Here is a 17,329-nt window from a genome sequence, read left to right as displayed (position 1 = left end):
TTGTTTCATTTTTTTTTTTTCAAAATATTCTTTTGTAATATTAAATGATAGATATCAATTGAAAATAGATGTACATGAAATAGGGGAATATCAAAAAAATTAGATAATAAATTATTTTTTAAAAAATAAATTAAGATCAAAGAAATTAGATTATAAATAATTTTTTTAAAAAGAAAATAAGACTACATTTTGAGATAAAAAAAGAAAGTGAGCCTTTATATACGGGACGAAAGAAGTGTAATATATTTTTAATTCAAATGTGATTAATAACAGTAAAAAAGATTCACTCTTCTATTTCTCTCTCTAGGTTACATCAATACTTTCAAAATAGCTTCAACATTTATTGGCTTACTTAATAATTACTAGTATTCAAGGATGTGCGATATATGTTTTTACTCGTTAAACATATCCGTTAAAATGATTATTTATAATTTATTTTTTTATATATTTTTTATTAATTTAAAATTTAATATTTTTAGTTATAATTATTACACGTATAAGGTGCAAATCACTATCATACATATTTAATATTTGATGAAAATTTTTTAATATTTTTTTACAATAGATTTTTGACAAAATGGAATAGTTATAAAGTTGAAAATAAATAACCATTTGATTTAAGATATTGCCATATGTAAAAATAAATACATATATAAATTATTGGTAATCAAATTCAATTTTTTTTTTTTTTGTGATAGTATGCAAAAAAAAATTAAAAATTAAAATTAATACCTTAGCCATTAATAATAATAAAGTGAGAAGTTTTTGATATAGCAATAACAAAGAAATTCTTGATAGTAGAGAGTCTTCAATGAATTATTGATAATAAAAGCAAATTCATTGATAATAGCCAAAGAAAATATAGTTATTTGATAGATTAAATTTTCAATTGGGTTATAATTTAAATATTTATCCTTTATTATCATAATAATAGATGTAATATTAAAATTAAAGTATAGTAAATTTTTAAACTAAAAATAAGCAACAATTTAAAAGAAAAGAAGCGTTGAATGTTAAAAAAATTACAATCATGATTTAAATAATTTTTTAAAAAAATAAACAAATTTATACTAACATGATTAGTTTATCCCATTTTGCATTACTTTAAGTATTATTTAATATTAACCAACATTTTGCATGTATTAATTGTCAAAGAAAATACAAATTTCAATTAACTAATGCAAACTATATTCACAAAAGTCAATGATATTTATTCCCTACTTTTTTTTTGAACTAATGAATTTATTTATTCAAAAATAAATTATCTTTATTTTTTCAACAAATAAAATTAAAATTCTTAAAATTTTATACTCTTACCATATATATATCTTATATCTTATATAATATAATTTATTATTTTATCTAATAGAATTTATATTTAAATCGGAATTAAAATCCTTAATAATTAAATTAGCTTTATTTTTCAACCAATAAAAGTAAAATATTTAATAATTTCCTATTTAGAATTAGTATAGCCACTAGAACATACTTAATAATATCAATGAAAATTATTCTATTAATTTATAAATAGAGAAAGTTAAAATTATACTTACCACATGAAGAAATTATGATTGTAAACTCAAAAATTTTAAATTAGCAAATTTTGATATAATAATTCTTGATGGTCAAAAGCAACAAATTCGTGATAGTCAAGAGTAACAAATTCTTGATAGTCAAAACTCAAAAGTAATTAAAACCAAACTTATATATAGTGGTATGATAAGACAAAATCCTAATTAAAATAGTATTAAAGGATAAATTTCTAATTAGAATGAGATTAAACTTATAATATTAATAAAAAAGAGCTACCAATAAGATATTAAATCCTAGTATTTTTATATGTATCGCAATTCCAAAAGTTTGATAATTAGAATAGGACTAAATTATTTTTAATGATATTTTTAATTAATCAACTAATAAAATACCAATAAAATTAATAGTTTTCTAATTAGAATAAGACTAAATTATTCTTCAATCAACCAATAAAATTAAAAGTCTACAGGGAAAATTTATGAACCTAATGTTCTCCCTCATTTGCACTTATATATATATATATATTTTGAAATTTCTATACATGCAAAAAAATTATGATTTATTATATTATAATTTAAATATGAAATTTCCATCGAAATACTTGAAACTAAAAAAATAAAAAATAAAAGATATTGTCTTGACAAATATTAATCTTACAATTCAAATAAAATTAAAATTTTTATTAATAAAATATAAAATAAAAGGGAGGAAGAAAAGAGAAAAAAAGTACAAACATACCAAAGGATGTGGCTGAGAAGAGATATGCAGTAAAAATAGCTTCTGAATTTTGGTTACAACTTTCGCAACGTATAAAAAATTCCGTTGCTAACTCGTTTGTAAACTCTCAGCAGCGGACGATAAATCTGTGTTCTAACTTTAGAAATGGACAAAACTTCCGTATCTAACTCATTTTTAAAACTCTTTGTCAACTCTTAGGAACGGAAAAATAATGAAACAAGATTCGTTAATTAATAAAAAAATAATATGATTAAGGAAAATAATATAATCAATCTAATTAAAATTATCATATAATTTTAATCGATAAATAAAATTAAAATTTTTCTAATTAGAGGGTTCATCTCTTTAAGATATCTAATTATAATGTTATTTAGGAGGGAAATCTTGTAAGCTTGTAATTATTTACGATTAGTAAACAATTACAGTTAATCTATAAATTCAAATTATAAGAACTATAAATAAAAACTATTACATTAATTTGTAAATAGAGAGAGAGAGTTAAAGTTATACTTATTGCAAGAAGAAGACATGATTGCAAACTCAATAATTCCAAATTAGCAAAAGCGTGATGTAACAATTCTTAAAAGTCAAAAGCAATAAATTCTTGATAGCCAAAAGCAATTAAAATTAAATATATATATATAGTAGTATGATAGGACAGATTCGTAATTAGAATGAGATTAAATTTATAATATTAATATAATAAAAATAATGAATTGATATCATAATTAGAATATAATTAGTAATGTGTCAATTCATAAACTTAGTAGAGCGTTTTAGAAACCCAATGTTCCCCTTATTTGTACTTTTTACATATATCATCGATTGAGGGTCATATAGCTTATAAGTAGTCAAATTATGAATTCATCTTAATAATATGTGAGTTTGGCAAAATTAATTAATTAATTATGCATTTTGGTGGATCTATCATTGAATTTAACTAACTTTAAGATCTGTAAAAAATTTTAAATATGAGTTTCAAAATAAAGGATCAATTTTTTTTTTTACAAAATTCTATAATCTTAGTACAAAAGAGTCGTTTTGAAAGTATAAAATCTTTAAAAGTGCATGTCTAATTCATCAAGACCTAAAATAAATAACATTTTTGTTATCAAAATTAATATTTTTATACTCCCTCCGTCCCAAAAAGATAGTCTATTTTCTATTTTCACACATATTAAGAAAATAGCAATTATTATAGCTAAAGACAATTTTATTCATATAACTTTTCTATTATGTCCATTTTAAATAACACATGAGTAATCATTATATTAGAATAATAAGTAAAAATTGACGAGAGTTATTAAAAATAGATAAAATTTAATAAGAGTATAATAGATAATTTAAGGATAAACTATAATGTAAAAAAGGAAAGTGGACTATATTTTGGGAGAAACTAAAAAGGAAAGATGAACTATTTTTTTGTGACGGAGGGAGTATTAAATTGTCTTACACTATTTATTAATATTATCTTGAGGCCATTAATTTTGATTTTTTTTTGTTCCACTTCGATTATTGAAACATTTCGTAATTTTATTTTCAAAAATTTTGAATTGTTATTAAATAAAAAATATGGATTTTTGACTGTATGGACTGCAAATACCGAGCAATTTCAATCTGAGTCTAAGTTTGTAGAGTTGGGCTCAAGCCCAAAACATATTATCGGAACTCCTAGTCGAGAACATTATAAACTTCTTAAGAATTAATATTAGACGTTAAATATTAAATGAGTTAAAATAATAATAATTAAAATTATATCCACTACTTAACTTGATGATCCTAAACTCTAATTCTATTATAAAGCAATTATTGCTGAATAAATTGAATTAAGGTATAAAATTTGACTAAATCAAACTAGTAGAAATAAAATGAGAACCTAAAAGTTTCCATTAATCAAACTAGACCCATATGAGTTAAACCAAACCAAGCTACAAACCAATCAAATGAGGAGAGAGAAAGCCAACAAAGGCTCTTTCCCCTCTCCCGAACGCCAACAGCCCCCTCTCCCTCCCCTTCTCGTTTTTTGGCCAAACGACCATTGTTTCCGGCGAGTGAGGGCTCTAAAATCATATACTCATTGCAAGGAGTTTGATTCAAGCCTTGGTTTGTGCGATTTGAGCCCAGATCGAGAGCAAACTTGACCGAAATGGTTCAGCATCGTCGCAGCAATTTTTTCGGCTATCCACGCCATTTTCGGCAACTTGAGGATTCAACGTAGATGTCGATCGATTCCTCTCCTCTCCTTCTTTCATTTGACTGTTTCGGTGTTAAGTATGGTGGCCAAAATCGGAAAACCCAAAGCGGTGACCATCGAACATTCTAAGTCGATTTTCGGCCAAATGGTTCACACCCTCCTTGATTTGATCATATATTAGTGATCTTCTCATAAATAAATTGATTCAAGTTGATTTAATGATGACATAACGGAGGATGTGCTTTGATTAAGAATTTGCCTGATGGATGGGCTATGCGTTGATGTGTGCGATGTATAAATTTTGGATAGTCTAGTTTATAAAGGAAATGCTGCCGGATTTTCAGCAAAACACTTATTAAAGAATTAAATTCGTTATATCCTTAATAGGTGGTAACGACTAAAACTTTTAGTTTACTATTTCCATTATTATTATTATTATTATTATTATTATAAAACATTATTTACCAAATAACTAGAAGCTTTATTAAAAGTTATAAATTAGAATAAATAAATAAATAAAGGAACAGTATACATATATATAGTTTAGTTCGATAAGTTAGATAAGCGACTAGTAACCAAAATTAATAAATGATTGCGAAGTACATTTCTCAAATTAGAATTCTTATTTAGAATTTTCTTTTTTCTTTAGATGTTTATAAAGTTCCAAAATGTCAAGACAAAAGCTGGAAGAGTACAGTAATAAAAATAGTCCTTTTAATGACAGTGAGTAGTGTTAGATAATTCGCATCATCTACCTGCATTTGCATCCATGCATACACGACTAAATGCTAAACATGCATTACTTATTAAATTGTTATTTTGTGTTGCATTAATTCTTGCTATTGGAAATGGTTTGATTAGTTGTGATGTGCTTCATGTATTGTAACATCCCTTCCCGGTCCACCCGTTAACCCGAATGAACCGAGCCGAGACGCTACAATCTGGTTGAACTTATGTCCTGTCATGCTGATATCATCCTGTATGCTAAATATGAATACAAAACACTCCCAATTAAACTCCAAACTTCCAACATTTCCAAATAATCATCATAACACAATAACACAATAACTGTATAAATCCTCAATAGCATTTAATATCCAGCAATTAATTGCATTCATTATATATATAAAGTCTTCATGAACTAATCATACCACCTATTCTTCATTATATATATGTTCAATCATTTACTAAGTATTATTCATATCTCCAAATACTTACGCCAAAATAATTACATGCTTCAATTATATTTCCAATTACATAAGCTCTAAAAATGTAATAATTATACATGCCATAATTCTTAATTATATAACTCTCAATCTACTACTCCAAATTAATCACCTCTGCCATAATTCTTAATTATATAACTCTCAATCTACTACTCCAAATTAATCACCTCTGCTTTGATAGTACTCTTCAAGTCTTCAAGTAGCAACCACAATCTTCAACCTACGCATGATAAAAATCGACGCGCTGAGTATAAAACTCAGTGGTGCTCATAATTCACATACTTAACAAAGTGCGATGGCAACTTACTTAAAATACAAATTTCATAAACTTATTGATAATCATAGAATCAGTAAATTTCAACATAAATGTATCTTTATAGCAAAGAATAAACTTCTAATTCATAACATAAATAATTTAGTTCTAATTATCTCATAACTCCTTTACATGAACCTTTAACCTTTAATTACACATATCATAATACTATCATGATCTTGCCTGCTATTCATTATGCTGTATGAATTAAATAAATAAACATGTAAGAACACATAACATTATATTTTCATTGTCTTACTTGCTGTTCATTATGTTGTATGACTTACGCACTTTTTAGTCACATCATAGAAGTTATAAAGAATAAAATCTCATAACTGTATGGTTCCATAAGCACTAAATAAATAAACGAGTAATCACACATAACATTATACTTTCATGATCTTACCTGATGTTCCTTATGCTGTATGAATTCTGCAACCTTTATTAAAACTCAGTGAACATTGCAACGAATAAAGAAACATGTAAGCACATACATATGTATAAATAAACATGTAATCACATATGGATAAATAAATATGTAAGCACACATATCATGATACTTTCGTTATCGTACTTGCTGTTCATTATGCTGTGTAACTTAAGCAATGTTTAGTCAATATAACTGTATAGCTCCATAAGGTTATATTGAAACCAAAGTGATAAGAGGTACTGTATGAAACTAGATGAATACTGTATGACTGAGCTGCTATGGCCATTATATAATCATATTCACTCAACGGCCTATAGCCGGAGTACCAAACTGTATGGAGCACAGATTTGCTATCCTATGTCGCGATATAGCCTTATCTACGTGGTTTCTACCTAACCTCAATGGAGCATGATATCAGTATGTCAATGGTATAAAACAAAAGCATATTAAAGTCTTCATAACTTCATAAACCATATTATTTACTTGGTTTCACATCATTTGCAGGCTTGCATGTTGTTTGATGCATGTTGTTTGATACATGTTCTCATGTTGTCTTTTTGTTTTAAAATGATTAGAGGCATACAATTTGAGCAAATGAATACAATTGCATAGAAAAAGAGGTCCAAAAGAGCATCAAAACACAAGTCGCGAGCGCGCCATGCAAAGTCGCGAGCGCGAGAAGCACAAATGAGGGTCAGTGAGTTTACAGGTGAGATTCGCGAGCGTGCAATGAAATCCATGAGCACGAGAAGCACCCTTGCGAGTCAGAGAGGTCACAGGCACAATTCGCGAGTGCGAGTCGTGTTTTCCAGCCTGCGCAGTGTGTACTATTTTGGTCATATCTCTCAATTTATAACTCCGATTTAGGTGATTCAAAAACCCACGGACAGCTAACACATAGAGGAACAAATAACTCTTCTATGAAACTTCCTAATTCCATCAGTAAATAGGGTGAAAATCAAGGTGAAATTACTGGTTACTTTTCCAACAAAACCTGTTTCAGCATGAACTCAATATCTACTTCATTTATTCATTTCATTCCATGCTTTCTCACCATTTCCAGTCCTCTCACTCAACATTAAGCAACATATCTTCTCATTATCAACACACCACACAAATTCTCATGCAAGGAAATTAATTAAACTAAAAGAGATAGCACACCTACACTCCAAAAAGCTTAAGCTTTTCTTTTTAGCTTCCTTCTACCTTTGAGCTCACCTCTCCTATACATAAGAATTCTTATGAATCATCTAAAAATATCACCAAATGATTCAATTATGAAATTCAAGAAGGTTTACTTATTTGGATAAAATAGAAGTTGAAGTTAAGGCTTAACTACCATTAAAATTGATGGAGAAAGGAAGGTGGAAGAGGAAAGTAGATGAAGGAGATGAAGATAAGGATGGAGAAAGGAAAATAAAATGGAACTCACAGGTAGGCTCCAAAATATCAATGATTTTGTGTGTAAAATTACCAAATGGTACCTCAAGTGTCAAAATGGTACAACTTAATACCTAAGCTTTATATTTTAGTGCAAGTAAGTCCTAATCCTTATACTTTGATCATTTTGCTTCCTTCAAGTAAGTCCACTTCTTTTCCTTATTTCAGTTACATCCCATTCTACCCCACTCTGGACTCTAATGGCTCGAACCGGGTTTTGGATCAGCCCGACTCGACTCTAAGCAACGACTCGATTCAGTAGGATGTCACAACTTACTATTTCAGCCACAGAAAAAATGGGGCGTTACATGTATGCTTTGCTTGTGTAGAATTGGGATGAAGTGGGTCACCATGAGCTTGTGAGGGCTATCTTCGATACTGTCAGCCATGTATAGGGAGATCGGCACCCCCGTGTGCATCTGATGATATATGATATGAAAAACCATAGGGTGGGCTCCTGTTGGTATGGAAAAGAAAAGAGAGTGTAAAAAAAAATGAGAGGGTTGGTCAAGTGAGGATTAGACCGGTCAGCCATGTACGGGGATCGGCTCCCTAGTGCACACAATTGAGAGGGCGGGCCATGTGTGAGGATGGCTCGTCGGAGGTTTCGGTAATACCACAGACCAATTTCCACTTGATGTGATTATGTGAGGTGTTAATACTTGTGATTGCTGTTGTTTTGTCATTTGTGTGATTGACTGTATGATAAAATAACTAGTCGGATGATTAGATTAATTTATTTATGTGTTTGTGTGATTTTGTAGGGTGTGAGGGTTATCTAACCCTACTCATTGAGTTTGGCGCTCATCCCTGCCTCCTTATTTTCTTTTCAGGTCATAGGAAGTAAGAAGAACCCTTTAGATCCTACTGAGTTGAAATACAAATATAGAAAATTATTAATAGCTGTATTAAGTATGTAAATGTAAATGACTATGAATTGTGAAGTTCTGCAATTGTATTCCAAATGGGTTGTAATTGAATAAAAGGGGTACATATATTAATTACGTGAATTGTATTTTGATACGTCTATGAAATATAGTTAATGGGCTTGAAGCCATGACTATGATTAGAATACGAGTTTAACTAATATAGGCTTACTATGGGCCTAAGAGGCCTTAAGCCCACCTAAATCCTAGTGCCGGTGCGACCCTTGAAGATGGGTCATGACAAAGATGGTATCAGAGCTTTAAGTTGGTCCTTTGGAAGTAATTGCGGAACTTAGGAAATTGAATATAGGGCTCCTGTGTTGGGATCGGCTGTAACCAATAGAAGAGGTGTATTCTGGATTAAATTCCATTTTAGTGTAAGTGGACGCATCGTGCACCAGGATGGAAGGAAATCTATAAAACTTAGGATGAGAACTAAGCTACATAATTAACAGTGAATTATAGGAAGGTCTGGGGTAACTGACGTTAATGAAATAGTCATTTCGAGTTTGCTAAATTGCCTCCACCCATTTTGATGCAGAAGATCAGTTGAAAATTGGTGTAATGGCCTGATGACCCAGAACACCTTGATCCAACGAAAGGCAGTGCTTCGAGAATTATTTGAAAATGTTTACAAAACTCAGAGTCTTAAAGATAATAAGAAAGTGAGTTTATTTGAGCTATGATTTGAGAAAAATCTTTTATTATTTAATTACTGGAATTATTTATTGTAAAGTTAGCGACTAATTGTTTAGGTTTATTGTTCTGACAACATGTCACAATTACTTAATTTTAAAGCTCAAATTATTCACAATGATTGCACACTTGATTTATTCTTACCATATTGTTTATCCTGAGGACTAAATTAGGATTATAGGCGAAGATAGAAATAAATAATAAATGGTGGGGGTATATGAAGTAGAATATTAATTTCAATTGATAAAGAGATCAAATCCCAGAAGTGTTACAATTAAGGATTAAGAAATGGAATTTATAACATAAATTAAGGATTAGAAAAGGAGGATCTAAGACGAATGATCATAATAGACAAGAAATCCTCAATGATCCAAGGCAAAGCTTGAGAAAGTAAAAGGATAAAATTAGCAAATTGCTTAATTACAACAATGAGGAGAATAGAGAAGTATTGAAATAATCAAATAGAGTCAGATGAAGAAACGATAACTTATGTCTAATTACAATAAAGGCATTTGATTGGATGAGCCTCGTCATATAGAATTTAAATGGAGTAATTAAAGCGATATAAAAGAAAAAAGATAAGTTAATTATAGGATTGAATGTGAAGAAAATAACCTTAACTAGATAGTCATATTGGGTGAAGCATGATAGCTAAACATAATAAAGAAGCGGATAAAACTTCCTTGGAGAAATTAGTATGAAGGGTGAGATTTTAGTGTTTTAATTAAAATTCCAAAAAGGAGCTAGTGAATAATTGGGTAGAAGTTTAAAGCTAAAATTAGAGTAAAATGGAGAAGAACATGGATGCTGTAGGAAAACTTGATGTATTAAGTAAACTAGGTTTATCTAGGTAGAGAGGTAAGTAGAAAGGACTAATACTATTTATTAATCTAAGTTGTCAAGAGGATGATTGGTACCTTGCTAATCGAGTGAAGTCGAAGAGATGAATCTTATTAGACAAAAATCATTAAGGATATTTTAGTTTTAAGGAAGAGGGTCATTAATCATAAGAAATTCATATAAGATCTTCTTTAAAGAATTAAGTACAATATTAGAACAAGGTACTAATTAAAGACCATAAAAATTAATAGAAATTTGGAAGAGGATAGAGGTTAAAGACAACTCATAATGAATAAGCAGAGATTGAAAATTTAGAATAAGGAAATTTAAGAAGTAATGATCTTAGGAAGGAGTTAATTTTTTTTTTTTTTTTTTTTAGAGTGATGGTTTTATATCATACATTCATGTACCCACCATCTGTAACGCCCCATTTTTTTTCCTGTGTTTTAATAGTAGTTTACCGGTCTGTGAATAGTACCACCAGTCCGGAAGTTGGTATTATTTTTGGTCCGAAAAATTACTATTTATGTTTTATATTTTATTTAACATTTTTGGAGCATGTATGCATGGTTTTTATGGATAGAAAGTAAGTAAAGAATATTTTTGGAGAATTTAGATACTTAGTGAATAGTGAATTATGGTGTTATATTAAGTAAGGAAATTTGAGCAATTATTTTTTTTATGGAGGAAAATTGAGGAATTATTTTTATGGAATAAATTAGAGACTTTTGTGGAGATAAATAATATTTTGAAGGAATTTAATTGGAGAATATTTGGAGAGAAGACCAAAATACCCCTTTAGTTGCTTTAATAAAGCAACTATCAATTATTGAGCACCAACTTTTGCCTTATTCTTCTCCATACACGTTTCCTTCTTCTCCTTCTTCTTCTTCTTCTTCTTCTTCTTCTTCATTTTCTTCAATTCCTACTTAGTAAACACCCATCCAACTTGATTTAAGGCATAAATCTTAGAGAGTGAAGCTAGAGAAGTAATCTTTGGTGACTAATTTCAAGGAATTTGGTGATTTTCCTACTGGGGTCAAGTAAGTGATTTTATGATAAGTGAATTATTTTTGGATTTAGAGTTGTCTTTTAGCATATACATGCTTAATCATGCTCCAATTACTTCTTTTCTTTGTTTTCTTTGTTTGATTTTGAGTTTCTTCCATGTAGAGGGTGGAGAGCCTTCTAATAAGGATAAAGGCAAGACCAAAGCTTGAGAAGCTTTGATTAAAGCTTGTTAAAGCTTGTTTTGAAGGTTAGTGTTCATAAACACACTTACCTTACTCAAATTTTGATTTTGTGCCTTTATGCTATTATGTGTATATTTTGAGATTTTGTATGAAATGATTGGTTTGTTGAATTTTGGTTGCCATTACATGCTCTTGGATGATGTTTGATGAGTATTTATGTTGTGGTAGACATTGCTACCTTGTATCTTTGTGGTTCATGTTCCTTTCATGGCTAAAGTAAACTGAATTTGGGAAAAACGTGATTTTGAGTGAGATTGAGGACCATTTTTCAATCCTTTCTAATTTCCATCTGTGTCTTAGTCCTTCATAAAAGTTGTAGGTCTATCTCTTAGCTTTCCAACCCATCCTCTTGTGTCCAATTTGGAGATATATAACTCAACTTATGGCTGAAACACCCAAACTGACTCTGTTTGTGTCGGGCCACATGCATCACTGACTTTAGTGCCCATTTTGACCACTATAATGACAAGATTAGGTTCTGAGTTCTTCATAAAAGTTGTTGCCCTATGTCTTGAGAATTCGCACGTTCTGGATTGGTTTAATTTGAGTGTGGGGTTTAGTAGGAATTCAAGAAACAATGGACTTGGTTCTGCTGAATCAGGTCTGGTCTGTCAGTCTGTGTTCCTAGCTTTGTTTTGTTATCTTCCATATTGATCTGGGCTGTGATCCCTTCATAACATTTGTAGGATTTTGTCTTAGCTTTCTAACGACTCTAATTTCATTTAATTTGGAGACCCATAGCTCCGGTTATGTTTTAAAAACACAGCAAAGGTCCATGTTATTTTTATGCTGGAAATTTTCTATGTTAAGTCATTTTGTTTAAGTATGAGAATTTTATGAATTACTTAAGTTTAAATTAAGTTTTTATTATGAGAAGACTAAAGAAAATGAATTTTATGAGAAATGTTTTTGGGCTCTAATATACTTGGTGTGAATTTGATGCATGATTTGATTTTATATGTATGATGAGCATGCTCGGCATTTGATGCCATTATGATAAGAAGCTATGATCATATGCTAGGCACGTGGGTGTCTTATGTTAGGGCGGACGCGCTCTATATGTTATGAAAAGGTTGGCGACCTAAGGGCATTATGAATAAGCTATGAAAACTTATCTGCTTCTTTTTCTCCTAAGTGTATGTGAGCCCTTATACAATATTTTTAAGGAAGTGAAATAAATGAGATCACATTATGTTAATAACTCTTAATTTACCATAACTTATTTATGATATCAAATGAATTTCTAAAGCATGATGTGTTGGTGTGCATATGTACTGCATGTTCAAATTTAATGATTTTATGTATATAAATGATTGTTTTTAAGTATGTTGTCATCACAACATTGGTTTGTTGTGTTTTATGAGCACCACTGAGTTTTATACTCAGCGCGTTGATTTTATCACGCGCAGGTTGGAGATTGTGCTTGCTGCTTAAAGACCTGAAGAGTAGCATCAGAGTTGAAGAGACCTTTTGGTAGTTGATTAGTATTTTATGTAACTAAAAAATTATGGCATGTATAAGTATTACATTTTTGGAGACTGTATTATTTCATTTATAACTTAAGCATGTTATTGTAAATTATTTTGATGTATATATATTGGGAGATAAACTTGGACTTATTTAATGGTTAGAACATTAGAAGTTGATATATTTAAATGAATGTATTGAAGTGATGAATATTATAATGTTATTGAGGAACTATGGAGTTATGAAATTATAGAAGTGCTATTGTGTTGTTATTGGAGTTTGATGGGGTTTGGAGTTTGAATTTGGGAGTGCTTTGTATTCATATGTTTGGCAACTTCTATTTTTAGGGGAAACTCTTGCAGTTTTTCTGTAGGATTCTCCCAAATCATTTTCAAAACAGAATACTATTACTTGCTAAACTTGTGAATACTAAGTCACTTCAAATTCATAATATGATTGTTTGATTTATATGTAGGTTAGGACGGTGCCTCCGGCATCGAATGTGGCATCCACCGTCGGGTCTTTCGGGATCAGGCGGCGGGTGTTACATTTAGTGGTATCAGAGCATAGGTTTAGGCGGTTCTCGGACTATATGCATATATAGGCATTTATCTATTTTGAAGTGAGAGTATGAGTAATTTAAGTTAAATACAAGCCATATTGATTTGGTTTGGAACTTCTCTCTGATGCGAACCTTTTGGTCTTTGTAGGAGTTGAGTGATGTCTCAACATCTGTCAGATGAGGAGGTGGATAGTTATGTCCCTCCTATTGGTGGTATTCCTATTGGTGATGCCATTAGTGGTGCTGTGGGTTCTGATGCAGAGCACGCCTCGAGGGTGGGGCAAGCTGCTGCAGGTCCTGCTGGGCCTAATCAGGATACATTTATTCAGCAGTTAGTTGCTGCTTTGAGGCAGGCAGCAGGAGCTGTTCCCCAGGCTCTAGTTGCTCCAGCCCCTGTTCCAGTTCGTCCCCCTATTGAGAAACTGAGGAAATATGGAGCTGTTGAGTTTATGGGTAGAAAGGATGATGTGGCTTTTGCAGCAGAGTATTGGCTCCAGTCTGTGGAGAGGATATTGGAGCAGATGCAGTGCTCACCTGTAGACAGTTTGGTTTGTGCCACTTCCTTATTGAGAGAGGAAGCTTACCAGTGGTGGGATACTGTATCACGGACAGTTAGTGTTGAGCAGAGGACTTGGGACTTCTTTCTTTCTGAGTTCAGACAGAAATATATTGGGGATCTTTACATTGACCAACGTAAAGCAAAGTTTTTAGCATTAAAATAGGGCAGAATGTCTGTGGCTGAATATGAGAGAGAGTTCATCCGATTGAGCAGGTATGCTACGGAGATGATTCCTACTGAGTCTGATAGATGCAAGCGCTTCAGGAAAGGCTTGCATGATGAATATCGCATGCATTTGGTTGCTCATCCTCATACATCATTGTCTTCCCTAGTGAAGGCAGCTTTAGAGCTTGAGGAAGTGAGGAATGAGCAGCAGGTTAGGAGGCAACGGAGTCAGCAGGGTCAACAAAAGAGGGTTCAGGGTATGGTATCTGGACAGACTTCTGGGGCTCAGTCTAGTAGTAAGAGGCACAGAGGTCCATCACAGACCTGGTCTAGACCTATTTAGAGACATGGATAGGGTACTCATGGCGAGTAGCTCCACAGACCACATCTGTTGCTAGTGGTGGAGGTGCTACATGGATTGATATTCCGCCATGTCCTCAGTGTGGAAAGAAGCATCCCGGGGTTTGTAGGAGATTTTCTGGGGCATGCTTTCGATGTGGGTCTACAGAGCATTTGCTTCAAGACTGCCCTATGACTTTGGCTAGTGCAGCTCCTCAGGTAGGGAGGTCAGCTCCTTATGTTTCGAGAGGCAGGGGCAGAGGCCGTGGTGATACAGGAGGTACTGGGAGTCAGAGGCCAGTTTCAGAGATAGTGGAAAAACTTGAGTCCAGAGCACCTGCCAGAGCGTATGCTATCCGGACTAGGGAGGAGCAGGATGCCCCAGACGTTATCATTGGTACATTCTCTCTCTTTGATATTTCTGTATATGCTTTGATTGATCCTGCTTATACTCATTCATATTTAGGCATACATGTGGGTAGATTGGGTAATATGCATGCTGATATGTTAGAGCATAGTATTGAGGTTACTAATCCCTTAGGTCATAGTGTCATAGTTAATCGGGTGTATACAGATTGTCCATTGGTAATCTATGGCCATGTGTTTCTGGGAGATCTAATAGAGTTGCCTTTCCGGGAGTTTGATGTGATCTTGGGTATGGATTGGTTATCTACACATGGAGTTATGATTGATTGTAGACTTAAGAGGATTACACTCCAGACTTCATCTGGTGAGGAGATTGTAGTTGTGGGTGAGAGGTCGGATTACCTCTCTAATGTTATTTCTGCTTCTACTGCTAGAAGATTGATCCAACATGGTTGTGAGGCCTACTTAGCCTGTGTACTTGCTCCAGAGTCAGAATCTCCTAGTGTCCATGATATACCCACAGTATGTGATTTTCCGGATGTGTTTCCAGAGGAGTTGCCTGGTTTACCTCCTGAGAGAGAGGTTGAATTTGGTATTGAGGTTATGCCTGGTACTGCACCGATATCCATTGCTCCATATCAGATGGCGCCTGCTGAGTTGAAAGAGTTGAAGATACAGATTTAGGAATTGCTTGATAAGGGGTTTATTCGTCCTAGTGTATCTCCGTGGGGTGCTCCAGTATTGTTTGTAAAGAAGAAGGATGGATCACTTAGATTGTGTATTGATTACAGACAACTTAACAAAGTTACTGTGAAGAATCGATATCCATTGCCTCGGATAGATGATTTGTTTGATCAGTTGAGAGGAGCTAGTGTATTCTCGAAGATAGATTTGAGATCAGGTTATCATCAGCTAAGGGTGAAGGCATCAGATGTACCTAAGACTGCTTTCAGGACACGCTACGGTCACTATGAGTTCTTGGTAATGCCGTTTGGTTTGACTAATGCTCCTGCAGTGTTCATGGATTTGATGAACCGGATCTTTCATCCTTACTTAGATCAGTTTGTGGTTGTGTTCATTGACGACATCTTGGTAGATTCTCGGACTAGAGAGGATCACGATCACCATTTGAGAATTGTACTTCAGATATTGAGAGAGAGACAGTTGTATGCTAAGCTGAGTAAGTGTGAATTCTGGTTGTCTGAGATTGCTTTCTTGGGTCACATTATTTCTGTTGAGGGTATTAGAGTTAATCCGAAGAAGATAGAGGCAGTGCTTGAATGGAAGCCACCTAAGAATGTGACAGAAATTCGGAGTTTCTTAGGATTGGCTGGTTATTATAGAAGATTTGTCAAGGGATTTTCTTTCATTGCGGCTCCTTTGACTAGGCTTCTTCAAAAAGATGTCAGATTCGAGTGGAATGATAAATGTCAGAATAGTTTTGCGAAGCTTAAGATGATGCTTACTGAGGCTCCAGTGTTGACACAGCCAGTTTCGGGTAAACCGTATGATGTGTATAGTGATGCTTCACATAATGGATTGGGTTGTGTGCTTATGCAGGAGGGCAAGGTAGTTGCTTATGGTTCTAGACAGCTTAAACCACACGAGAAGAACTACCCTACGCATGATTTGGAGTTAGCAGCTATAGTCTTCGCTTTGAAGATTTGGAGGCATTACTTGTATGGTGAGAAATGTCATCTGTATACGAATCATAAGAGTCTCAAGTATCTGCTTACTCAAAAGGAGCTTAATCTGAGACAGCACAGATGGTTAGAGCTACTTAAGGACTATGACTTCACCATTGATTACCATCCGGGTAAAGCTAATGTGGTAGCAAATGCACTTAGTAGGAAGTCCTTGGTTGCTTTACGTGCTATGAATACTCGATTATCTGTAGCTAGTAATGGTGCACTCGTGGCAGAGCTTATGATTAGACCTAGTCTACTTCAGCAGATTCGAGATGCACAGAAGGATGATGAGACAATTGCCTTATGGAAAGACCTAGTCAGAGATGGAAGGAAAAAGAGATTTATGATTAAAGATGACGACTGCTTGTACTTTGGGGATCGGATTTGTGTGCCTAAAATTTCAGAGCTGAGGAAGAGTATCTTAAAGGAAGCTCATAATAGTCCCTATGCTATGCATCCTGGCAGTAATAAGATGTATCAGGATTTGAAATCACAGTATTGGTGGCCGGCGATGAAGAGGGATATCACAGATTATGTGTCGAGGTGTTTGACGTGCCAGCAAGTGAAAGCAGAGCATCAGTTTCCTTCTGGTTT

The 17,329-nt window shown here is 32.8% G+C and overlaps 1 pseudogene; it reads left to right on the top strand.

Moving 5' to 3' along the window:
- The first annotated feature begins 13,776 nt into the window (after positions 1-13,776).
- Positions 13,777-16,977, top strand: LOC149492577 (uncharacterized; annotated as a pseudogene).
- The last annotated feature ends 352 nt before the right edge of the window (positions 16,978-17,329 follow it).

This window comes from Jatropha curcas, chromosome 11 (genome assembly GCF_041381405.1).
Source record: "Jatropha curcas cultivar XTBG-Jc1 chromosome 11, XTBG_Jcur_1.0, whole genome shotgun sequence".
Taxonomy (NCBI): domain Eukaryota; kingdom Viridiplantae; phylum Streptophyta; class Magnoliopsida; order Malpighiales; family Euphorbiaceae; genus Jatropha; species Jatropha curcas.
This window is presented reverse-complemented; position numbering and strand designations above follow the sequence as displayed.